Source organism: Molossus molossus, unplaced genomic scaffold, assembly GCF_014108415.1.
Source record: "Molossus molossus isolate mMolMol1 unplaced genomic scaffold, mMolMol1.p scaffold_m16_p_5, whole genome shotgun sequence".
Classification (NCBI taxonomy): Eukaryota; Metazoa; Chordata; class Mammalia; order Chiroptera; family Molossidae; genus Molossus; species Molossus molossus.
The window spans coordinates 97,767,276-97,794,010 of record NW_023425388.1 but is presented as its reverse complement, the minus strand read 5'-3'; the positions used below and the strand labels follow the sequence as shown (position 1 = coordinate 97,794,010).

Below are 26,735 nucleotides of genomic sequence, written 5' to 3'. Positions count from 1 at the left end.
TAAAGAGTTAATAAAGTCTATAGTATACTACTATACTATTGGCATTTATAAATTTTTAAAGAATGTCTAATTGTAAACTGATAATTTTAGTGAGTAACTGAAACACTATGTATATTTCCTGGGTGACAGTAATGGTATATAATACAAGAAATAAGTAAAAGAAATAAAGGAAAACTTTGGAGAACCAGAAAAAATTAATGCAAAAAAATAAAATAAAATCTATAAAAACTTAAAAAATGTGAACATAAAAATTTATAATAAAGTTTCAGGTAACTGTTGACAAAAATTGAAAAAGTCATCATTAAAAAGCATATTCTTGAAGATTCCAAGGTGGCATGACTTATACAACTTACCAAAAGGAAGAAAAACAATTCAACTAAAAAATGGGCAAAGGACCTAAATAGACACTTCTCCAAAGAGGACATACAAATGAACAATAGACATGAAAAAATGCTCAAGGTCACTAATCATCAGAGAAATGCAAATTAAAATGACAATGAGGTATTCCTCCATGCCTGCCAGAATGATTACCATCAACAAATTGTTAAACAGCAAGTGCTGGTGAGAATATGGAGAAAAGGGTACACTAGTACACTGCAGGTGGGTATGAAGACTGGTGCAGCCACTATGAAAAACAGTATGGAATTTCCTAAAATTAAAAATGGAACTACCATTTAATTCAGTGATCTCACTCCTAGGATTAATTATATCCTAAGAATCCTGAAACACCAATCTGAAAGAGTATATGAACATGGGTTCATAGCAGCATTATTTACCATAACTAAGATCTGGAAACAACCCAAGTGTCCATCCGTAGATGAGTGGATAAAAAAGCTATTTTTTACACAATGCACACAAAGTACATTTACACAATGGAATACTATGCAGCTGTAAAAAAGAAGGATCTCTTACTCTTTGAGAAAGCATGGAGAGGTCTGGAGACTAAGCAAAATAAGCCAGTCAGAGAAAGACAAGTATCACATGATCTCACTTATATGTGGGATCTAATTAACAAAATAAATTGATGAACAAAATAGATCCAGAGACATGGAAGCATGGAACAGACTGATGAATTTCAGAAGACAGGGAGGATGGGGGAAGGAAGAGATAAACCAAATAAATTATATGCATATATGTGTATAACCAATGGACACAGACAATAGTGAGGTGAAAGCCTGGGAGGGATGGGAGCAGAGGGGGACTCTGAGGGAGAAAAGAGAGGGACATCTATAATCCTTTCAACAATAAAGATAAATATAAAACTTTTTTAAAATTGAAAAGTATATGCCTGCAGGCTGTTTTTAAATGAATGTATAATAGATTAATGCTTTTTGTGATAAAATCATTATTAAAATCAGAAACGTATGGTCTATTAAGACTTGTCAAACTCACTCTGGCTGGTTTGGCTCAGAGGTTGGACCGTCGGCCTGCAGACCAGAGAGTCCCGGGTTTGGTTCCTGCTAGGGGTATGTACCAAAATAAAAATAAATAAATAAATAAAACTTGTTAAACTCTCACATATATGTTCTCTGAGACAAAGATATAAACTTCAAAAATTATTTTCAGAAACTTAAGTGTTTTACCTTCACTTTATTAAAACACCTAACTACTTGACAACATCACCTGAATATTAATCAAGCTTGTGGCTCTTCTGAAGTCCTTTGGCAAGAATGTTAAACAAACTTCTTTAATATTTAAAGAATATAATGTGTGTGCTTTTTAAAAGCCTAATTATGTGGCTTTCAAAATAAAAACAGGTATTATAAAATATATGATTGCTAATAGCTGTATTTTTGGTCCTCTGGAAGTAAAAATCATAGCAAAGATGTGGGCCCAGGACAGTAGGTAAATTAGAGAAAATAGCTAATGGGTCAATACACCAACTCTTGTTCTATCTAAAACTGGTATAACTCAAGTAGTACATGTCTTCCTATAAAATGTGGAACCAGCGTTGTCAAATCTGATTTTTCAGGAGAGAAGAGAAATTCAAGTTCTATATCAAGTTGCTTGAGAGTCAAATATATGTAACAAATTCAAATGTTTTGACCATTTTTAAATTAAATGTATTGGAGTGACACAGGTTAACAAAATTTTACAGGTTTCAGGTGAACAATTCTACAACACATCATTTGTACACTGTATTGTGTGTTCACTACCTGAAGTCAACTCTCCTTCCATCACCATGTATCCCTTCTATACCCTCCTCTACCTTCCACCATCCCCTCTCCTCCTACAGTCACCACACTGTTGTCCTTGTGCAAGAGCTCTTTCCCTTTTTGTTTTGTTTTCTTTTGTTTTTTGCTCAAACCTTCCACCCCCATCCAACTCTCCCCTGCCCATAGCTGTCAGCCTGCTCTTGATCTATGAGTCTGTTTCTATGTTGCTTGTTAGTTCATTTTTCCAAGACATCATAGGTGAAGTCTGCATTTGGCATGCATGCATCCAGTTCTTTATCTCAAGGTATTAGGACAAGAGAGATAAAACATCTTTTCTGAGTATGGCATTCTCCTCACTGAGATTATTTGCTCATGCATGCAATTTATTCAATATTTTAAAATTCTTTGCATTCAAAAACTATTTTTCAATTGCCTTAGAATTTTGTTTTTCTTTAAGATCACCTAGACTTTGAATGAGACACTGCCTCACTATACATGATAAATGTCATAATTTACAGGTAATTGCTCAAAAGGTGAGAAGAAATCATACTGTTTAGTAGACACTGAAACAAAGTCTCCCTAAAAAAGGGAGAACTTGAATTTGAATCTGAATATTCAACTTAAATATAGCATTTAAACTTAAATATTCTTTTCTATATTTTTAAACAATTTAGTTTTAACTAAATTGGCACATATTAAACTGGCACATATTACAAAAATAGTACAATGCAAATAATAGTCAGAGCAAGATTGATTTGTTTATTTTGTTAGTGGTAAGAATATTAGAGTATGAATATTTATAAAATGTTATTTTTAGGTATACTAGCTTAAGCACTGATAGTTCTATTGAGCTCTTATACTCATTTAAATATCTCTATTTACTAAATGTTATTGTGGCCCCTCAAGTTCTAATGAATTTTGAATTGTGAAATGATGATATGGCTTTCTGCTAACATTAAAAAGATGTCCATCATTAAATATATTTTACAAACTGATTTGTGTTAGTGCCTGGTTACCTGAAGCTGACCTACTCCTTTGACAACTTATCATATGACTAATTGAAACAAAACAAGAAATACATTACTTTGCTTTTGGATTTCTTCCTTATTATAGTAACTTAAATTGCAATTTCTCATTTACATACAGTAACAGCTTTATTGGATTAATATCTTAGCTGCTCCTGGGAAATCCTCTCTACATACAAAACTGCATTTTGGGCTCACTCTTGTTGACCTGTTTATTTGCAAACATATATCTATTATTAACTGAAAATCTGCTTGTTCATATTTTTGCATATTTTCATCTTTTAAGCTAAGAGAATCTTTGCAAATCATTTAAATATATTTGAGATTCTGTCACTTTCCCAATTAAAAAAATGCTGTAAGCTTACCTAAAAGATGCCATAAGATTAGTTATGAATATAATTTTCCCACTTCTACATCTGAATAGTCTGCTTTAAAATGAGTATATCTAGCAGTGAAAATTACTTTGACAATCAGAGAATGCATGCACTATATAACTAAGATCAAAGTCTTTTTATTAGTATCATGTTTGGGATCACATGGTTTTCAGATTTTAATTTAGAAAATTATTATGGAAAAAGAAAAGTGATTTTTAAAAAGGTAAAAGGTGGGAAAAATATTACAATAGGAATGGTTGCAGGGCCTTGAAAGAAGTATAAGTAGAGATTCTTAAATTTAATAAACTACATTTTGAAGTTACTCTGCCTTTAAATGTGAATTTCAGTGTCAATGAATACCTACTCCCTAGATATAATTTTAACTAAAATTAACAAATTCTTTTGTAATCTCTAACCCAAAATGTATTATATTTAAATATCACTAGAGTAAAAAACAGATTTGTTCTATGTGTATATAGATATTTATTAACCTCTTACTTTGGTTTAGGTGTGACTCTTTTTCAAGTACTGTGCTAGAGGCAAGAAATACTCCATAGAGCAATAATTCTAAAAATAGGTGCACACAGTCTAGATGAGACAGAAATAGTCTCACCCTTTTATGTTATCTATACTTCCAATGCTTGTATCAAAACATCCTGTGGACATCTGAACCACTATTTTTCAATAAAAGCTTACTTATGAGTCGAGACCACATTTTATCCCAGATAATCATTCACAACCTTCAGATCAAAGGTAGACTTCTGATTAGATGGCACTTAGTCTTTATAATTTTTTTCCCCATATGCCTGCTAACCTGTTAGAAATTCTAACAATTCAACATCCATTGCTCTGGGTTAAGGCTTTGACTACTATTAGAAAATGAAGTAAGTCACAGTAGTCATTAGCCTGAAAGCCAATTCTTATAACTTGGGTCGTAATTCCCGATTATGTGCTTGATTCATTGTCACTTCAGAGAATAATGCTGAAAACATTAAAACAGTAGAAAATAGTATAATCTAGTATTTTAGAAAACCACAAGTGTTTGGAAAAAAAGAATGTATTCAATTTAAACTACTAGGTCTCCTATTCATATGTCATTTGCTTACTTATCTAATAATCAATAACCCATTTGTAAAACAAGCAGTGCTCCACCACTTTTCAGAGGATTGTGAAACTAAAATAAGCTAATAAACAGACTGTGAGTTTGTCTTAAATCAAAGGTCTTTCTGCTTATTGATGCTGAAGGAAAAGCCTGGCCACGCAGAGTTGAACAGCAGACATATATAAAAGTGGAGGGAGGTGTGAATATAGGGAAAGAAAGACTCAAACCTAACAGGTAGCATGTAAAACAAGCATGCAGAAATAAGGTGGTTTGTGGGTCTATTTCTACCTTCAATATCTTATTGCACTGCAAATGAAAATATATCTTCCATTTTCTGATATTCTTCAGTAATGTGTCTGTTCTTCCCTCATAAAAGTAATCCTGCCTTAAAGTTAAAATATTTAATAAACATTTGTAAAATAAAAGGATGAGAAGAGACATTACTAACTTTTCAAAAAGAATGAAGACCGAGTGCCTCATGAACAAATTAATTTGATGATATCTTTGTGTGTCATTTATGTTCTTGCCCAGAAATATCCTCAAAGTTTTTGTGTATTAATGAAACCAGTAATCTGCCCAAAGGAGAGAGAAGAAAAACTTGTTGGCTTGTAGACTACAAACTTCACTGTATTCAAGGTAAAAGCTAGTTTTATGTGTGTGTGCTATTTTATGCTATACTCAACAGCAAATTATTTAAAGTCTGTAAAATTTGGTAAATCCAGTAGCTCAAGGGATAAAAGAGAATCTTATAACTTACTTATTTTAATATATAATAAGCACTTAATAACATAGTTAATATTTACAAGTGCTTAGTCCACACCAGTCATGTTTTAAGTGCTTACATGGTTTAAATCGTTCAATACTTTGCCAATCCTATAAAATAATTTGTGTAATATATCTATTTTTCATATTAAAATACTATGGTATAGGCAGACGAAATAACTTGCCTAAGAACATAAATACAAGAAGGGGTAAACAAAGAATTCAAGTTTGGGCAGTCTAATTTCAGGCATGTGTTTTTAATGACTGCACTTTATATATTATTATTCACTAAGCCATAAGGGCTTTTTATTATCATCAATAGTAATTGTTCTATTATAATGATATTTTTATCTAAATGAAATAAATTTTTCTATTACTAATATATTTTGTGTGTGTGTGTGTGTGTGTATATATATATATACATATATATATGTATATATATATATACACACACACTTTAGACACAAGATGCTGTGTTTAGTTCATGATATTTGGCCTGGGACAAAATTCAGCATACCAAAAAATGTATTACTTTTTATATTTAAATGCGTAAGTGTATGATGGATTTTTTGGTGGTAATACTTTATAACAAAATAAAATTATCTTTTCAAATGAAAGCAGTAATATATATTTGAATACCCCAATAACTCTTTGTTAGTAAGTTCTGAGTATAAATATAAATACATTCTTCTGAGTGTAATAAATGAATAGATTCTCTGAATTTTTTTATTTTAATTCATTCGTCCAGTAAATTACTAGGTCCTTTGCTTATAGATCAGTTGTTTACAAAGTGGACCTTCATTATTTACATCTTCTCCTAAACCAGTCCTGGGGGTCCTCTGCCTATCATTTTAGTGAAAATGACTTTCATCACTCTCAAACAAAATAGAGATATTTAAGTCATTGTATTTTACGCTGGTAACACAAAACCGTCCTGGGTTTGCTTCACTAAACTTTTCCCCTCATTTAGAGTCACTCCAATAATTTCCTTAACCACTTCCTGTGTCTGTTGTCATCTTATTCTTCTCTAACTACCTTGGTACATTCCATCAAGATCAGGCTCTGGGATATTTTCTCTGTTAAGTGTCTCCTTCCCTAGGAAGAATTGTATTCATGCCTAGTACCAGTAGTTATTGAATGACCTATATAATATTTCTACTTGGATGTCTTAAAAACACTAAAAAATTATGACAAGCCCTGGCCGATTTGGCTCAGCGGTTAGAGAGTCTGCCTGCGTACTGGAGAGTCCCTGGTTCATTCCTGCTAGGGGCACGTACCTAGGTTGCAATTTGTCCCTGGCCCTGGTTGGGGTTGTTTGGGTGGCGACCACTCTGGCCTCGATGTTTCTCTCTCTCTCTTCCTTCCTCTCTCCCTCTTACTCTATCTGAAGATAAATGCAAAAATGTCCTCAGGTGAAGATAAAAAAAAATATGACAAAAACTAGCCTCCTTATCTTAGTTGGTTATTCTGAAAACAGAGCCTAAAACAGGATTTTGGGAGCAACCAGTTTTTGGGAGGCGGCTTCATGTGGCAGAGTGGAGAACTAGGGAGTGAGATGGAGAAGAAAAGATATTGATGTATATGCATCTGTGCTTTTCCTGAAGGGGCATTCAGGGCTCAGTTCCTCTAATAGCTATTAAGGACTGTGTAAAATGTATCAGAATAGGCCCTGTGAAGGATATGGTATTGAATAGGGACAAAAGAAAGATTTATGAGGTGAAGTTATAATTCTGTCTTGTAAAAATCCTGACAGTGGGTTAGGGTTAGGTTTAGGGTTAAGAAGAGCCGACATTGAAGGATAAAAAGTGATGACACTATGAGCAGTTGACCGCCACAAGCCGGTTATCTCTGTGGGAACTTTTCTGACACCTCCTGCTTAAAACCTAAAAGGGCAGAAAGATCTTGAAGTCCTGTTTTTAAGGTCTGTATTTCTAGACCTTAAATCAAGACTAAGTGAACTTTTGCCCTTCTGCTCCAAGGGAGGTTTCTGTCCTCCCTGAGCTTGCCTGAGGACACCAGAATTACTATGTGACAGGTGTACTGCCCCAGTTAATTAGTCTATCCAGCAAAGCTATCATTTAGAATTGAAGGTCAGATAAAGAGCTTTCCAGACAAGAAAAAAACAAAAGATCATCACCACCAAACCAGTATTACATGAAATGTTAGACAGTCTTGTTTAAGAAGAAGAAGAAAAGGCCCTGGCCGATTTGGCTCAGCGGTTAGAGCTTTGGTCTGTGGACCAGAAAGTCTGGGTTTGGTACCCACTAAAGGCATGTACCTCAGTTGCAGTTTGTCCCGGCCCCAGTTGGGGTCATGTGGGTGGTAACCACTCGATGTGTCTCTCATGTCGATGTTTCTTTCTCTCTCTTCCTTCCTCTCTCCCTCCAGCTTTATCTGAAGATAAATGCTATATATATATATATATTATGAAGAATAAAGTGGAAATAAATATATATATATCAATAATTGAATTTAAAAAACAAAATAAATGAACAAGCTGAATAGAACAGAAGTAGACTCATAGAGAACATTTTGACAGTAGCCAGACCAGAAGGGTTTTGGGAGAATGGGTGAAAATGTGGAGGGATTTATATTAGTAGTTATAGTGTAGCCATGGGGGTATAAAGTACAGCATAGGGAATATAGTCAATAATATTCTAATAACTATGTATGGTACCAGATGTATGAGATTTTTGGTGATGATCATATAATAAGTTTTATAATGTATAATCACTGGGGTGTACACCAGAAACTAATATAACATTGTATGTTAACTGTAATTAAAACATAAAAATGATTTAAAAATAATTATTAAATAAATAAATAAAAATACTGACTGTAAAAAATGAAGGAATAAAAAATGTAAAGACAATATTGTTTTTTTGTTTTTTTTATAAATCAGGTGAGCTTATGAAGAATTACACTAATTTTTCTTGAACAAATTTTTACTTGTGGTCCCATGGAAGCTAAGGCTCCTTTTAATCTTAAAAATATACCTTATGGCAATTCACCTCTTTAGACATTGGGTGATAATGAGCTTGCCACAAATGGCTGTGACAAGTGACCATCATCTTCCCTGTGTACAGACAAAATATTCATACTCTATTAGTCAGTGAATAATAAAACATTGTTGAACATTGGAGTATGATGCCTTGCATCAAGTATAATTTGCTCATAAGTTTATCATAAGATGCCTATACTATTTTCCCATATCTCCCATTGTAAATCCATTAATAAATTGAAAGTTAAATAGGGTTACTTTTATTTAAAGAAAAATGCTTCTTAGAACTACTTCTGATTCATTATTTCCGTAGAATGCTTCTCCAGAAAATCCATAAGAAACATAGCCTTCTCCATGATTAATTTTAGATGCACAATTTGAATAGCAAAACATAGAATGTAAAAAGGAGTTAAACATTTTATTATTAAAGCTGAAAAAACCTGATGCAACTAATATTCAAACTTTACAAAAATGAATTAGACCAAATATAATACTTCTTACTTATTCATGTCTTTTTAAATATGTCATTGATTAAAATAAAAGAGAAGGTAAATCCTTTCATCTTAGTGGGGAAGATTCAGTATATTTGTCACAAAAAAAAAAAAAAAACTATAGAAATGAGTCTTTAGGCTACACATCCATACCTTTCTCTTAACCATTACCTAAATTTTATGGAATGCTACACATATTCCTGATAAAATAGAAACAAACCAAAAATAGTCCACGCAAATTTATCTTCTCTGTAATAATAATAAAACACAAGGTGCAGAAAATATTCTTAATAAAGAAATAATTAATACTCTCAGCAGGAATGTTTCCCAGGGGAGAGATGAATTCCTTAATGCAATATTTATATGTATGGCATTTTTGGATAGGTTAACAAAAATTGCCAAAGTACAAACTAAGCATCTGTGTATATTATTAGGATGAATACAAATGTTGCATAAGGGAAGTATATGTAATCGTCACTAGTCACATATTTGAACTTTACTAGGTTTTCCCTCTAACTCCTTTTCTCAAGAAGGAATGACTTGAATCAAACAAGATCATAATTCTGCCTGTGTGTATGTATCTAAAACAATTGAAAATCAGTATCTTGGAGAGGTACTTGCACTCCTATGTTCATTGCAGCATTTTGAATTATAGTCAGGATATGGAAACAACCCACATGTCCATCAATAGATTATCAGGATGAAAAGTGAGTGTGGCAGGGAAGTGGCGGCTAAGCGCTTGCTTCCTCCCTGTTCCCCCCGCCCCGTGGAGCCCCTGGCGGGGAAGGAGCTCTAGGTGCCCTCTTCCGGTGCCAGTTCTGTAAGGTCGCCAGGCCGAGGACCCTGAGGAGTGGACCGGGAGGGGTGGACCTCGAGGACCCTGAGGAGTGGACCGGGAGCGCCTCCCCGCTGCTCTCTGCGCTCCTCCGCGCCTCACTTCACGTCTTCCTTTGACGAGCTGTGGCGCAGCATTGGTACCTGTACTGGGAAACGCGGCACAGGAGCTAGGAGCTTACAGCCAGTGGCGAAAAGTTTTCCATGTCAGAATCTGAGGACTCTTGCAGTCATTTATGTCATTCCTTCATCTCCAGACAGCAGATACCAAAAAGGTACAATCAAAAGTCTCTTCATCTTATTGATAAGGCCACTTACGAGACAAACTGTCAACGCCAGCCGCCGCATGTCAGACCAGTGCCATGGCTGCAAGATGTTCGTCTGATTGCTGATGTTGAGGGCAAAGGAAATAGAATCAAGACAGAGTAACATGGTTGACTTTGCAAAGGTGTTTAATCAGCCTCCAACGTATCCTACCAAATATTTTGATTGTTAGCTCGGACCACAGACCCAGTTTGATGTTAAGAATGACCATTACGTTGCCAATTAATCTCATGAGGCAAATACTCTGCAAAGCATGTTGGATGGATTCATTAAAACATTTGTTCTTTGTCCTGAGTGTGAGAATCCTGAAACCAGCTGCATGTCGATCCAAAGAAGCAAACAATAGGTAATTCTTATAAAGTCTGTGGTGATGGAGGCATGCTTGACACACATCATCAACTCTGCTCATTCATTCACAAAAATCCACCTGAGAATAGCGACAGTGGTACAGGAAGAAAAGAAAAGAAAAGAATAGAAAACTGGAAAGGTTAAAGACGAGGAAGATGGCTCCTAGCGGTGAGACACCACCACCACCACCACTAAGTGAAATCAGTCCTGCTCCACATGCTGTGGAAGATTGTAGCGAAGGGACAACTGAGGAAGCTCGGAGGCACAGAATGGCTGAAATCAGTGACCATGCAAAAGTTCTGACAGTCATAATTTGGAAAGGACTGTTGAAGAACTGGTCACTATCCTGTATGATTTTGTTAAGAAAAAGAAATAAGAGCGTGTTATCGATTCATCAGACAAAGAAATTGTTGCCGAAGCAGAAAGGCTGGATGTAAAAGCTATGGTCCCTCTTGTTTTGACTGAAGTTCTTTTTAACGAGATTAGAGAACAGATTAAAAAGTACAGACACCATTTTCTACGATTTTATCACAACAAAGACGTGGAAGTGGAGTACAGACTGACAATCCCCAGAAGAGGGGGTGGGGGTGGGGGTGGGGGAGAGATAAACCACAGAACTTATATGCATGTATGCATGAACAATGGACATGGACAACAAAGCTGGGGACGAGGCAGGGATGGAGAGGGAGGGGGGAATCAGTGGGGAAAAAAGAGAAACATCTGTAACAAAAATAAATAAATTAATTAAAAATTTAAAGAAAAAAAAAAAAGCTTAACGTTACCTTCTTCACAGTTTGGAGTCAGTAGTAGCAATGCATCAAGCTCAGCTCATCTCCAACATTCCACACATCTTGAAGAAGATGTAAGATGCAGATCTTTTGGAAGAAGAGGTCCTCATCAGCTGATCAGAAAAGGCCTCGAAGAAATATGTCTCAAAAAACTTGACAAAGAGATTCGTGTCAAAGCAGAACCATTATAAAGTGGTTAAAGGAAGCAGAAGAGGAATATTCTGGGGGTGAAGATGAGAATATTGAGGTGGTATATTTGAAAATTACCAGTTTACAAAAGTTGATGGTATGAAGTCTGACAACAAGGATGATGACATTGATATTGATGCCATTTAAAGGGGGGGGGGGTGCAGCCCAGCTTAACTGTAATGCTAAGAAGCTTTTGCATCATTAGCCAGAAGTGCAACATATATGTGCAAAAGCTAAAATGGCTTAACATCATGCTACACTTTCTGCTAAAAATGTATTGCTGTGAGTGGTCTGTAATTAAGCCCGAGATACTTTGGGAGTCCAAATACTTGCTGAAAGATATATATATATATCAGTGAACAGATGTGATTTGCATATTTATGGCATGTTTCTTTTTAAAAAAATTAGTGGTGGACACATTTGGATCACATTTATACAGTTATAAAAATAAAAATAAAGATTTGATTTTGGTCATTAAAAGTAGATTATTGGAATGAGTTTCATATATATATTATTCAGCCTTAAAAAAAAAAAAAAAAAAGGAAATCCTGCCATTTGTGACAACATGGATGAGCTTGAAAGACATTATATTAAGTGAAATAATTCAGTCACAGAAGGACAAATACTGCATAATTCCACTTATATGAGGTATCTAACATAGTCAAACTCAAAGAAGCAGAAAATACAATAGTGGTTACGAGGGACTGTTGGGTGGGGACATGAGTAGTTGTTACTGAATGGGTATAAAGTTTCAGTTATGCTAGAGATCTTCTGTACAACATATTGCCTATAGTTAAAAATATAATGTTGTCCACTTAAATTTTTGTTGATAGAGTAGGTAAGTATCACATTAAGAGACCATATTACATAAAACAAAAAGGGAAACTATGGAACCCTAGAAGGTATTGGATATGTCTATTACCTTTAGAGTTACCTTTATTGTGATGATGGTATCATGGTTTGCATATTTCCATACTCATCCAATTGTACACATTAATTGTAGACAGTTCTTTGTATATGAATTTTACCTTAATAAAACTGTCAACAATTTTTTTTAGAAAGATGTATGACAAAGATTAGATTTTTTGAGTCCTTACTTTATTATAATGAATAATGTGGAAAATGTTGCATAATGTTTCCAGTATTCTGAGTAATGTATTTTTATGATATTTATTATTGTATAAACACATCAAACCATCTAGGTCAGCATGAACTTTCTGTGACAATAGAAATATTCTAATTTTGCTCTGCCCAATACAGTAACCACTAGCCACATATCATCATTGAGCATTTGAAATAAAGCTAGAACAACAGAGGAACTTAATTTTAAATTTGTTATTCAAGTTTTAATAACTTGAATTAAAATATTCACATATGCCTACCATCTACTGTATTTAAAAACATAGATATATAGATATATAGATAGGTATAAGTATAGGTATAGGTGTATATATAGATATATAGTATAGGTATAGGTATAGATGATACACACACACACACACACATACATTATCAGTATTAAGTTTAGGTGCTCAATAAATGTCTCTGTAAATTGTTGCCAATTATTTTTATACAAATAATAAGTGAAAAAAATTACAAACTGAACTAATCAAATGGAGATTTATTTGAATTATACCTATTTAGAGAGACTAAATTAATAATTTATTAGAAAATAGAAATATCAAGACACTGCTAACAAAATACTTGCTGAAAGAGATATTTAACATTTTATAGAGTAAGAACTTGTAAATAATGTACAAAACATGATCTATATTTCATAGTCTTCAAGACTGATTGTTAGTTCATAAATTCTCATGTCTACCCAAGTATTTATATCAATCGTTTCAATAGAAAATAGTTTTATGAAAATAATAGCTATTATTTTGATAATATACTGCTAAATTTTAAATGAGTAAATCAAGTATGATGACTATAGTTAACAATGCTAAGAGAGTATATAGTTAAAGTTTTAATCACAAGAAAATAAATGAAATATATACATCAATATCTATTTTGAAGTTTAGGATCACTATTTTTTGAGAATTCTGTATGGTGTAATTATGTTTCTCTTGTTTAATTGTTTTATTCACAGTAGAGTTAATCTTACTAAGAGACTTAGCTGTCATTGTGATAAATACTTTGAAGCTTAGTTGGTTATATTTTTAGGTTAATAGGCAGCTGAAATATTATAGGCTCTTTTGAACAAATTCTTTTTTTTTTTTTTTGGTATGTACCCTTAGCGGGAACCGAACCTGGTCCACAGGCTGATGATCCAACCGCTGAGCCAAAATGGCCAGGACTGAAAAAATTCTTTATTCAGGGAGCCACAGCATCAAGGAAACTATATCTGTTTTCCTGGATCTACAGCAGAATTAATCTTATTTTATTATATATTCTTACAACAATTTAAGGATTAAATCAAAGAACTATCTGATCTATGTAACATACTGCTACATTAAATTGTATTATAAAATTTTTTAGGAACACCTGAAATGATCAAATTAAATAGGGTGTCATTTTGAGTATGGTCCATTTTTTCAACTATAATTATAATGAAAAATAATTCTGCATAGAAGAGCAACCTTTCACTGTCCTCTCGCTGCCATTGCAAGAGTCATGTTACCCAATACCAGGAAACTGGAAGGATGTATAGTTTTTATCACAGGTGCAAGCCGTGGCATTGGCAAAGCCATTACATTGAAAGCAGCAAAGGATGAAGCAAATATTTTCACTGCTGCGAAGACTCTCATGTACATCCCAAACTTCCAGGCACAATCTATACTGCTGCTGAAGAAATTGAAGCTGCTGGGGGAAAGGCCTTGCATGTATTGTTGATGTCAGAGACAAACAGCAAATCAGGAATGCAGTGAAGAAAGCAGTTGAGAAATTTGGAGGAATTGATACCTTGATGAATAATGCCAGTGCTATTAGCTTGACCAACACATTGGAAACACCTACGAAGAGGGTGGATTTGATGATGAATGTCAAAACCAGAGGCACTTACGTTATGTCTAAATCATGTATTCATTATTTGAAAAAGCGTAAAATTGCTCATATCCTCAATTTCAGCTCACCACTGAATAAATCCACTGTGGTTCAAACAACACTGTGCTTATACCATTGCCAAGTGTGGGATGTCTATGTGTGTTCTTGGAATGGAAGAAGAATTTCAAGGTGAAATTGCAGTCAATGCACTATGGTCTAACACAGCCATACATACTGCTGCTATGGATATGCTGGGAGGATCAGATATTGAAAGGCAATGCAGAAAAGTTGACATCATTACAGATGCTGCCTAGTCCATTTTCAAAAGGCCTAAAAGTTTTTCTAAAAGTAACTTAATTATTGATGAAAACATCTTAAAAGAAGAAGGAATAAAAAGTTTTGACATCTATGCACTTAAACCAGGTCATCCTTTGTTACCAGATTTCTTCTTAGGTAAATACCCAGATACAGTTACCAAGAAAATGGAATCACATGGTGCTGTTCCACAGTTGAAAGAAGAAACGCTGCAGCCAGCATCAAAATCATGTTCTGGAGCTGTGGAAAAAAAACATTTAGAACTGCTAAGGACTCACTCAGTAATGACATTGTAAAAGCCACTCAAGCAGTTTATCAATGTTTGAACTCTCGGGTGAAGATGGTGGAACGTGGTTACTTGATCTTAAAAACAAGGGTGGGAATGCCGGACACAGTGAGCTATCTGGTCAGGCAGATGGGGTAACGAATATGTCTACTGATGATTTTGTAAATGTTTTCAGGGAAACTGAGATCAACAATGGCATTCATATTAGGAAAATTGAAGATTCAAGGAAATATGGTCTTAGTAATCAAACTAGAGAAGCTAATGAGTCAGATGCAGGCCAAACTGTGAAGGGAAAAAAAAAAAAAATGCCGACCTCTAAGCTGAAAAAAGTCAAAGGGCTCAACAGTTAAAATCTAATGTTTATTTTCTTCCCTATTGTATTATAAGGATATCCATGTTTGTTCTGTAAAAAATAGAATTTCTGTATCTATAATAATTAAAACAGCTAGCAAAACCACAAGCTTCATTAAGTAGAATTCTAAGACATTCTTTTAAAATATTTTGTGAGTCTTGCTGAGCATTATAAACCATTTACCATCTCCTAAGTATTATGACATCCATTCAAGATCAAGCAGTAAAATAACATTTGCTCTGTTCAAAGCTTTTTCCCATGTAAAATGTGGCTAGTCAGTTCTAAAATTTTTAACTTGCGTTTATATAGCAATGAAAATCTTAGTATTTTAGATTTTTATATATTTACTTTAAAGAAGACAATCTATAATACATTTTCACAGAAATCACAAAATAAACTACTTTGAAGACTACTATTTTGAAGACTAATGAAACAAAAACAGTTTTTTATTTGTTAGCTAGCTTTCCAAGTGCAAGTCATCTATAGGAAAATATTTGTAATTCAGCTAATATGTATCATATTTTAAATTATATAAAAATGTCCTAAAATAAAAATTTTCCTCAGAAGTAAAAATAAATAAATAATTCTGCATGTAATAAAATAGATGATACATAGGAGTATTTCTCCAGTGTCTCTTTCTTCTTCTTTTTTTTTTCCTTAACAATTTCTTGCATCTCAGTTATTAATTTTGTTAATATAAAATATAAGTGTTGTAAGATACAATGTCTATAGCCCATCTGTGTTTTACTCTATCAAGTGTATATTTATATATAATTTATTTTTAGATTTTTATACTTATTTTTTTTACATTTTAATACCTAGGTTTTATAGAATTTTTTTTTCATTTAGCTACTTTAAAAAGGGGGGTTATGATATTTTGTAGTTTCCTCTGACAAATGGAACTTTGTAGTGAAAATATAAATAGACTTTCATCTTAACTGAGGTTTTTGGGGTGATTTCTCAACTGACATCTGTGGATTGGTTCAGGAGCCATGCATGAATTTCTGATGTGTTTGCATGCTTGTGATGTTTGCAAATACATATACGTGATATTTTGTTAGATGTAAAGTATTGAGTTTTTCCCCATAGCTTCCATTTGACTCAAACAGATCTACAACCACATAAATAAGACTCTAAGGACGGAATAATCTGTCTCTGAAGCAGATTTTACTGAAATTGAAAAAAAAATATTGCACAAAGTACAAATGAATATATTATATAGGTCAAGAAACATAACATCACTAACATCCCAGAATACTCACTGGTAACATATCCCAGTCACTACTCCCTCTCTAAACACTATAATGCCATCTAACACCACAGAGTGGTTTGACACATTTTTTTAAATTTTACATAAGTAAAATATATAGTTGATATTATTTTTCTTATTTGATTAACTTAACATTCTATGACATCCATTTAATTGAGGTATATTAATTTGTTAATACTACAGTAAATTATTCCCTATATGGATATATACCATTTAAAAGTACATTCTACTGCTGATGAGGAGTTAGATTCCAAAATACCATTTTATAAATAATGTTATATTAGTGTTTAAGTCTCTTAGATTAAATATGCACTCGTTTCTAAAGAGTATATTTCCACATGCAGTGTATGAGGACCCCTCATTATTATATTAATTTGCATTTGTATGAAGACTAAAAGAGCAGAGTGTTTTTCATATGCTTATAGTCCATTTGGGTATCATGTCTTGCAAAGTGTTTGTCACAAGCTTGAACAAGTAGTTCAAGGACTATCAGATGGTCCATGGCCACAATCTAAATAGAAGTGTTATAGCAAATAAGTTATCTCAAAGCTAATTTCTCTTCTTTCTTTTCTTTTCTCTCAAATATTGACTCTCATTCTTGACTATTGTATAATTTCTCTGATGTTACCTAAAGATAATTTTATTGACAGTCAACCAGGATTTTTTAATTATTCTCAGTAAAAGTGTAGTCAAACTTATCTAGACCTCCTTTATTGGAAACAGAACATAAAATTTACTTTTTAAGAGTGTGAAGTATTTTTATTATTGCTATTTATTATAAATTTATCTAAAATTATTAGTTGTCACCTTACTTGACTTGCAGGAAAAAAAATATCTTGAAATTTTTTAAAATAAAAATGAATAAAGTAATATTGCTACATATTTTATAATTCATAATTTTTGTTAATTCCTTAGAGATAGATAGAATTAAGTCAAAAATTTAATTTATTAAGATAGTGTTTTCTTTAATAATAACTTATAAATTTCACTGTTTTTAGAATAACACCAATACCTGGGAAAGTTAATGAGGCTAAGAGGTTGAATAAGAACAACAACAACAAAAAAAATATTGGTTACTAATTGGACTGGAATTTTATTTGGTAAATTAGCTATGACAACAAGCCATATTCTGTGCTAGGCAAAATGTATAATGTCCAAATAAATACTGATGTTAGTATTTATACCCAAGTAGTATAGAATTGACTAATTACATTATAATAATATAAATTTATTGAACAAATAGTGGATTGATTACAGAATAATCATATACATTGTCACAAGAAAAAGCTCTGAATAATCAAGACTATCAGAGAATGGCCAAATGCCCTTTTTAGCTGAAGTAAATGAGTAAAAGGCAATTTTACAGACTATTGAGCTAATTTTAACAAGTATTTCATATTTGTAAGAGATTTCTTAAAATCAGATAAACTAATAAAATACTAGTCTAGTCAACATAATTATGATCAGCAACAGAGTAGTAATTGTTTGTTATTTTTGTTACAGAAGTTATCACTTGGTTGTTAACACTTTGAAAATTATTCAATTAAATGTTTTTGTCCTGTTTAAAATGTGTCATAATATTATTCTTTATACATTCAACACTATGTTAAAGTTTTTTCCTCTGGATGAAAACTATTGTTTCCATCATCTGAAAGTTCAGTTTGAACTCTTCTCTAAACTATGGTTGTATAATTTAAAATGTTACAGGATCTAGTCCACAGGATACATTATTTAGCATAATATTTTTACTTATTATCTCTTTACACAGACTGATTTGTAAATTTTATCATTTACTTTATTGGCATGATGGTTTGTTCTAATACCTTATAAAGGTATTATTTACACATTATTAACAGATTCCATGCATTATTAAAATAGTTTGCACTATAATGAACATTTATATTTTAAAACAGTTGATATAACTTTCATTTTTGTCAATAATTCATAAAACATTCATTTGTTTAAAAAACACATACTGGCATTTTTCAAACCTCTGCGATTTTGTTTTTACTCTGAACTGTTTCATTTATGTGACCTTCTGTTAGCTTTTCACAATATACTTTTGACATTAAGTTCACCTCTGAGTTCCAATTTGTAATACACAGAGGAAATGCTAGGAATCCATTTAGAAGACAGAGATAAATATGTTCTTTTTCTTTCACTAGATATCACTTTAAGAATGTAATAGGGGAAACATAGTTTTCACAATATTCTTGTGTTCTTAGAAATTCTGTGTTCAGCTAAATCTACTGAAAAATCAGATAGCTGATTTTCTCAACTTTACTCAAATATACCAGGAAAATTTTGCATAATACATTTCTACAGTATCAATTGCTACTATTGCTACTACTGTTAAGTGTGCTATTATTAAATGCATGTTTTTTATATCAACTGCAATTTCTTTTAAGATTCCTATTTTCTTATTTTTATTTTTATAATATTTATTGGAATAAAGTCTATAGTTAAAGATAGTCTCTTAACATATTCAAAATAATTAAGAAGCTAACAGGTTTATATAGGCTACATTCCTCAAGAACCAACTGTATGTTGATGTAACTTTTGCCTAGAAAATATTTTAAATAAAGCTTATGCCTTCTATAGTTAATGGAGTTAACTAAACCCCTCTTCTCCAGTTTAGGCTAGTTTGCAATCACATAGGATTTAAAAGAGCCTTCTGCAATCAAGTACTTTCTAGTATCAGATCCAAGGCATCCTTGTGACTAAAATGCCTGTGAACAACACTTTGGGAATTACATCTGGTCAACATGCAATCTTTGTAGCACTATGAGAAAGGTTCTTCCTCAGCAGTGAACTGGTGAGGTGAATAATTCAAATAAGAATTGACATTCCTGGAGGCCAAATTGCAGAAATATTTCTTGATTAGAATTATAAGAACATGAGAGATTTTTGGAAAGCGAATAAAGGTCATTTGGTCCATCAAGGCATATCCTTTTTAGTACTCTATTTCCCCAAGGATGGCATCTAATTGTTTCTTGAATGACATTTCTGCTTTTTGCCTCAACAATTTTGCCTGCAGGCTCTTCTAAGCATTTATTATTCTCCTCATGAAAAGGTGCTTTCTGAAATATATGCTGAATTTATTTTTTAATTTCCATTTATTTCTTCCTGTCCTATAATCTGTGTTGAAATAGAAATAATAATTTGGGTTGACATTATCTGTGGCAGTTAAGACTTTATATGCTTCAAATATGACAGCTCCAACCCTGCCCTTAATAATATATGCCCAGATTTACACTCCTAACAGCCAGCACTGTATATCAAAGTGGCCAGGGTCCCAGTGAGAGCATTTAATGATTCCAAAATTCAAATTTGGTTAGTATATACATTTTCTTAGCAAAATAGAGACTAGACATTACTAAAAATAACTGAAAAGTAAATTAATTCATTGGTAGATATTCTCTGTCATTTGAATATATTTATTAATATGCATATTTGAACATACACATATACATATATACACATATGTTGTGTGTATATAAGTGCATGGTCCACACATATATATGTAAGCACTCTGATTATATATGTATATATACATAGATATATATACATATACATATATATATATATATTCTCCAGATTTTCTCCTTTAAAGGAGTAATGAGAAAAGCAACTAATTTAATACTATCTAAATAAGCATTTTTAGAGCCTGAAAAAATGGTGGTAGAGTGAATGGAAGCTACACAGACCATCTCTCAGGACCAAACTGGATTTACAACAAAAATAAAGACAAATCGTCAGGAAGGGGCAACCGAAAGACACCTTGGAGGACCACATAATTAGGGACACCGAGTCAATCCTGGTAGGCTTGCGAGGACATGAGAGGGGGCCAGAAGCCCACGGTCCGCAGCGGCCTGGGCTGGGACCACCAGACTCTGCTGGAACCAGGAAACTCGCCAGGAAGCTGCTGCGGCCGCCTCGGCTGCGACCCTGCCTGAGTCCTGCAAACTCTGCTGCCTGCTAATTCCTCCGCTGGTGCCGCACGGACTGGAACAGACTGGCTGAGACCAGGGGACTCGACGGGAGGCTGCTGCCGCCTCGGCTGCAACCCCAGCTGAGTCCTGCAAACACTGCTGCGTGCTAAGCCCTTGGCTGGTGCCGCATGGACTTGCTGGGACAAGGGGACTCTGCTGGAAGCTGTTGCCACCTCGGCAGTGTCTCGCTACTGCGGCTTAGTCCTGTGGCTTCCGCTGAGTGCTACGCCCTTGGCTGGTGCCACAGTCGCGGCCGCCCTTGGCAGGAAGCAGCACCATCGGGATAAAAGTCCCAGGCAGCTCCATGATGCAGAGTCTAGACAGAGGCTAAATTGGCAGCAGCCACTCACGTTGGGCTCCTGCAGAGGGAAGGCAGACTGGATTGGAACTGTGTGGGGACACTTGGGTTTTGGAGGGTGCTCAGAGTTTTTGCTGAGTGCAGCCACGCAGGACAGTGGTCATTTTACTCCTTCCCAGGGCCCTGGGGAGAGGCAGAGGCACCTCCCTCAGAGATTCAACCCCACCTGGTAGCCAATGAAATGCTAACTGAGGCCCATTAACAACCAGCAGCTGCCCTACCCTCAGGAAATCCTCTTACACAGAGCACCTGAGGGAGTTTTTTAGGCAACTCAGACACCAAGGTTCTTCAGATGACTACTACTAATAGCCTCCAGGCAAAAAAAAATAGAGGATAACTACCATTCCCTGGGCTAACAACACTAACCAGAAAAGCTAAGACTTGACAGTGGTGTTTAAAGGGGGTCCTCCCTGGCTTATCCAAACCCAGGAGAGGGAGCCACAAACAGCAGAACACCAACACCCACAGGGATAATTTGGCAGATGCTAAAGCCCACTGTGATAGCCAAAGTGGTGAAAAACAGAAACAAAGCCAAATGAAAGAACAAGAGACCTCTACGGATGATGAGCTAAGTGAGGTGGAGTTAAGCAAGTTAACAGAACTAGAATTTAGAGCCATGATGTTGAGGAAGCTCAACAGCATGTATAAGGACATGAGCACCATGAGTAAAGATATAGAAACGTTGAAAATCAATCAGTTGGAAATTAAAAACCACCAAGAAGAAATGATGAATGACATATCAGAAATGAAAAACACATTGGAAGTTCTAAAAAATAGTAGGGGAAGCAGAGGACCGGATCAGTGAATTAGAAGACAGGGTAGAAAAAAATCAACCAATCAGAAAACCAAAAGAAAAAAACAATTAAAAACCAGGAAGACAGCTTAAGAGAACTGTGGGACAACTGGAAACGGAATAATATTCGCATCATAGGAGTCCCTGAAGAAGAAGAAAATGAGCAAGGGTTAGAGAATATATTCAAAGAAATAGTGAGAGAAAACTTCCCTAATTTGGTGAAGGAAGAAGGCATTCAAGTTCAAGAAGCACAGAGAGCACCAAAGAAGAAGAACCCAAACAGGCCTACACCAAGACACATAGTAATCAAACTGCCAAAAATTAAAAACAAAGAGAGAATTCTAAAAGCAGCAAGAGATAAGCAACAGGCAACATACAAAGGAACCCCCATAAGGCTCTCAGCTGACTTCTCACAAGAAACACTACAGGCCAGAAGGGAATGGCATGAAGTACTCAAGGTCATGAAAAACAAGGATCTGAATCCAAGACTACTCTACCCAGCAAGGCTATCATTCGAAATAGAAGGTCAAATAAAGAGCTTCCCAGACAAAAAAAGGCTAAGGGAATACATTAGCACCAAACCAGCACTGCAAGAAATGTTAAAAGAACTATTGTAATTAGCAGGAGAAATGGGAAGAAAAATAGAACCACACTAAACAAAAATGGCAATAAATAAGTACATATTAATAATCACCCCTTAAATGTAAATGGATTGAATGCTCCCATAAAAAGACACAGAGTAGCTGATTGGATAAGAAAGCATGATTCATCTATATGTTGTTTACAAGAGACCCACCTCACAACAAAAGACTCACAGAGATTGAAAGTGAAGGGATAGAAAAAAATCTTCTAAGCAAACGGAAAGGGAAAAAAAGCTGGGGTAGCAATACTCATATCTGATAAAATAGATTTCAAAATAAATGCCATAACTAGAGATAAAGAAGGTCACTACATAATATTGAAAGGAAATATCCAACAGGAGGATATAATCTTGATAAACATGTATGCTCCCAATAGAGGAGCACGCAAATATATTAAAAATCTTCTGGAGGTCTTCAAAAGAGAAATTAATAGCAATACAATCATAGCAGGGGACTTCAACACCCTGCTGACATCACTGGATAGAATATCTAGACAAAAAATTAGCAAGGAAACAGAGACTCTAAATGAAGCACTAGAACAAATGGATTTAATAGATATCTACAGAGAATTACACCCCAAAACTACAGAATTCACATTCTTCTCAAGTGCACATGGGACATTCTCAAAGATAGACCACATGTTAGGGCACAAACTAAGTCTATACAAGTTCAAGAAGACTGAAATCATATCAAGCATCTTCTCAGATCACAATGGCATGAAACTAGAAATTAATTACAAGAAGAACATAAAAAGACATTTGAAGACAAGGAAGCTAAATAGCATGTTATTAAACAATGAATGGGTCACCGAGGAGATTAAGAAAGAAATTAAAAACTTCATGGAAACCAATGAAAATGAAGACACAACAACAGAAAAATCTATGGGATGCAGCAAATGCAGTTCTGAGAGGGAAGAGTCCTTCCTCAAAAAACAAGAAAAATGTTTAATAGATTATCTAACCTCACAAATTAAAGAACTAGAGAGCAAACAAAAAGAAAACCCCAGAGCAAGTAGAAGGAAGGAAATAGTAAAGATCAGAGCAGAAATAAATGACATAGAGACTAAAAAAACAATTCAAAGGATCAGTAAAACAAAGAGCTGGTTTTCGAAAAGATAAACAAGGCTGATGGAGCCTTAGCTTGACTCACCAAGAAACAAAGAGAGAGAACCCAAACACACAAAATCAGAAATGAAAGCGGAGAGGTAACAACTGACACCACAAAAATACAAAAGATCGTTAACAACTACTATGAACAATTATATGGCAATAAATTTGACAATCTAAGCGAAATGGACAAATTTCTAGAAACACATAGTCTCCCAAAACTGGATCAGGAAGAGATAGAAAACTTGAACAGACCAATAACAACAGAATAAATTGAAGATGTAATCAAGACTCTCCCAGCAAACAAAAGCCCAGGCCCGGATGGCTTCACGGGGAATTTTCCCGAACATTCAAAGAAGAACTAATACCCATTCTTCTCAAACTATTTCAAAATATTCAAGAAGAAGGAAGACTTCCAAACTCGTTTTATGAAGCTAGCATAATTCTAATTCCAAAAACCAGAAAAAAGACACAACAAAGAAAGAAAACTACAAGCCAATATCCCTGATGAACATAGATGCCAAAATCCTGAACAAAATACTAGCAAATCGGATCCAGCAATACACCAACAAATTATCCACCATGACCAAGTGGGATTCATCCCAGGGATGCAAGGCTGGTACAATATTCGCAAATCAATAAATGTGATACACCAAATAAATAAAATGAAAAATGAAAACCACATGATCGTATAAATAGAAGTGGAAAAAGCCTTCGACAAAACCCAGCATCCATTTCTGAAACACACTCCGCAGTGTGGGAATAGAGGGATCATATCTAGACGTAGTAAAGGCCATATATGAAAGACCTACACCCAACATCATACTTAATGGGCAAAAACTAAAAGCATTTCCCTTAAGAACAGGAACAAGGCAAGGATGCCCACTTTCGCCACTCTTATTTAACATAGTACTGGAAGTTCTAGCCACAGCAATCAGACAGAAAGAAAAAATAAAAGGGATCCAAATTGGAAAGGAGGAAGTGAAATTGTCATTATTTACAGATGACATGATACTATACATAGAAAACCACAAAGACTCGATCGGAAGTTTACTAGACTTAATACATAATTTGGCAAAGTAGCAGGATACAAAATTAATATCAAGGAATCGATGGCATTCTTATAGACCAATGATGAACTCCAGAAAGAGAAACTAAGGAAACAATCCCATTTACTATTGAGGCAAAATAATTAAGATACCTAGGAATAAACTTAACCAAAGAAATGAAGGACCTATTCGCAGAAAACTACAAGTCATTGAAAAAAGAAATAGAGGAAAATATAAAAAGTGGAAGCACATACCCTGTTCATGGATTGGGAGAATTAACATAATTAAAATGTCCATATTACCCAAATTAATCTATAGATTCAATGCCATCACCATCAAAATACCAACGGCATACTTCACAGAATTAGAACAAGTACTTCAAAAGTTCATATGAAACCAAAAAAGGCCTCGAATAGCCACAGCAATCTTGAAAAAGAAGAATAAAGTTGGAGGGATCACATTACCAAATTTCACATTATACTACAAAGCCACTGTAATCAAAACAGCTTGGTACTGGCACAAGAAGAGGCATATAGACCAGTGGAACAGAACAGAGAACCCAGAAATGGACCCAAGGCAATATGCTCAATTAATATTTGACAAAGCTGGCAAGGGCATACAACGGAGTAAGAACAGCCTCTTTAATAAACGGTGCTGGGAAAATTGGACAGCTACTTGCAGAAAAATGAAACTAGACCATCAACTTACACCCTACACATGAATAAACTTAAAATGGATAAAAGACTTAAATGTGACTCATGAATCCATAAAAATCCTAGAAGAAACTGTAAGCAACAAAATTTCAGACAATACACATCAGGATTTTCACTGACACAACACCTCAGGCAATAGAAACAAAGGAGAAAATGAACACATGGGACTACATCAAACTCAAAAGCTTCTGCACAGCGAAGGATACAATCATCAAAATGGAAAGGCTACCCAATGTATGGGAGAGCATAATTGCCAATGATATATCAGATAAGGGGTTAATTTCCAATATATATTGAGTGCTCGTACAACTCCACAAAAGGAAGACAAAGAACCTAATTAGAAAATGGGCAGAGGAACTAAATAGACACCTCTCCAAATAGGACATTCAAATGGCTAAGAAACATATGAAGAAATGCTCATCATCACTAATCATCAGAGAGATGCAAATTAAAACAACAATGAGGCATCACTTCACACCTGTCAGAATGGCCGGCATCCACAAATCATCAAACGACGTGTGTTGGCAAGGGTGTGGAGAAATGAGGACTCTAGTGCACTGCTGGTGGGAATGCAGACTGGTGCAGCCACTATGGAAAACAATATGGTGTTACCTCAAAAAATTAAAAATTGAACTTCCATTGGACCCAGTGATTCCACTTCTAGGAACATACACTAAGAAGCCTGAAACACCCATCAGAAAGAATATATGTACCCCCTATGTTTATAGCAGCACTATTTACAATAGCTAAGATCTGGAAACAGCCCAAGTGTCCATCAGTAGACGAATGGATAAAAAAGCAGTGGTACATATACACAATGGAGTACTATGCAGCTGTAAGAAAGAAAGATCTCTTATCCTTTGAGACTACATGGAGGGACCTGGAAAGTATCATCCTAAGTGAAACAAGCCAAACAGAGAAAGACAAGTTTCATATGATCTCACTTATTTGTGGAATATAATGAACATAACAGTCTGAGGAATGGGGTGGTCCCAGAGACGTGGAAATAGGATACAGACTGACAATCCCCAGAGGAGGGGGTGGTGAGGGAGAGACAAACCACAGAACTTATATGCATGTATGCATGAACAGTGGACATGGACAACAAACTTGGGACAGGGCAGGGAGGGAGAGGGAGAGGGGAATCAGTGGGGGGAAAAGGAGAAACAACTGTAACAAAAATTAATTAATAAAAAATAAAGAAAAATAAATAAATAAATAAATTAGCATTTTATTATGTATTTTACCCCAAAATCAGTGATTTTGTTTTGACTAAATATTTATAATAATAAATTATAAAATTAAAACACTCACAAATTTAAAATATACATGTAATATTCATATTTTGAAGTAAATTTAATAATTATAGTAATAACTATTATAAATACAAAGAAATTAAGTCCGAAAATTCACATTTAGTGAGTTTTTATACAGCAAATAAGATTCTTTTCAAATTTGCTTTAGGAAATGTGAGAAGAAGG

At 34.4% G+C, this 26,735-nt stretch overlaps 2 pseudogenes; both read left to right on the top strand.

Annotated features, from left to right (window-relative positions):
- Positions 1–11,541, top strand: part of LOC118617021 — a 71,363-nt pseudogene extending 59,822 nt beyond the window's left edge.
- A 2,469-nt stretch (positions 11,542–14,010) lies between these two features.
- Positions 14,011–15,268, top strand: LOC118617843 (annotated as a pseudogene).
- Positions 15,269–26,735: the final 11,467 nt, after the last annotated feature.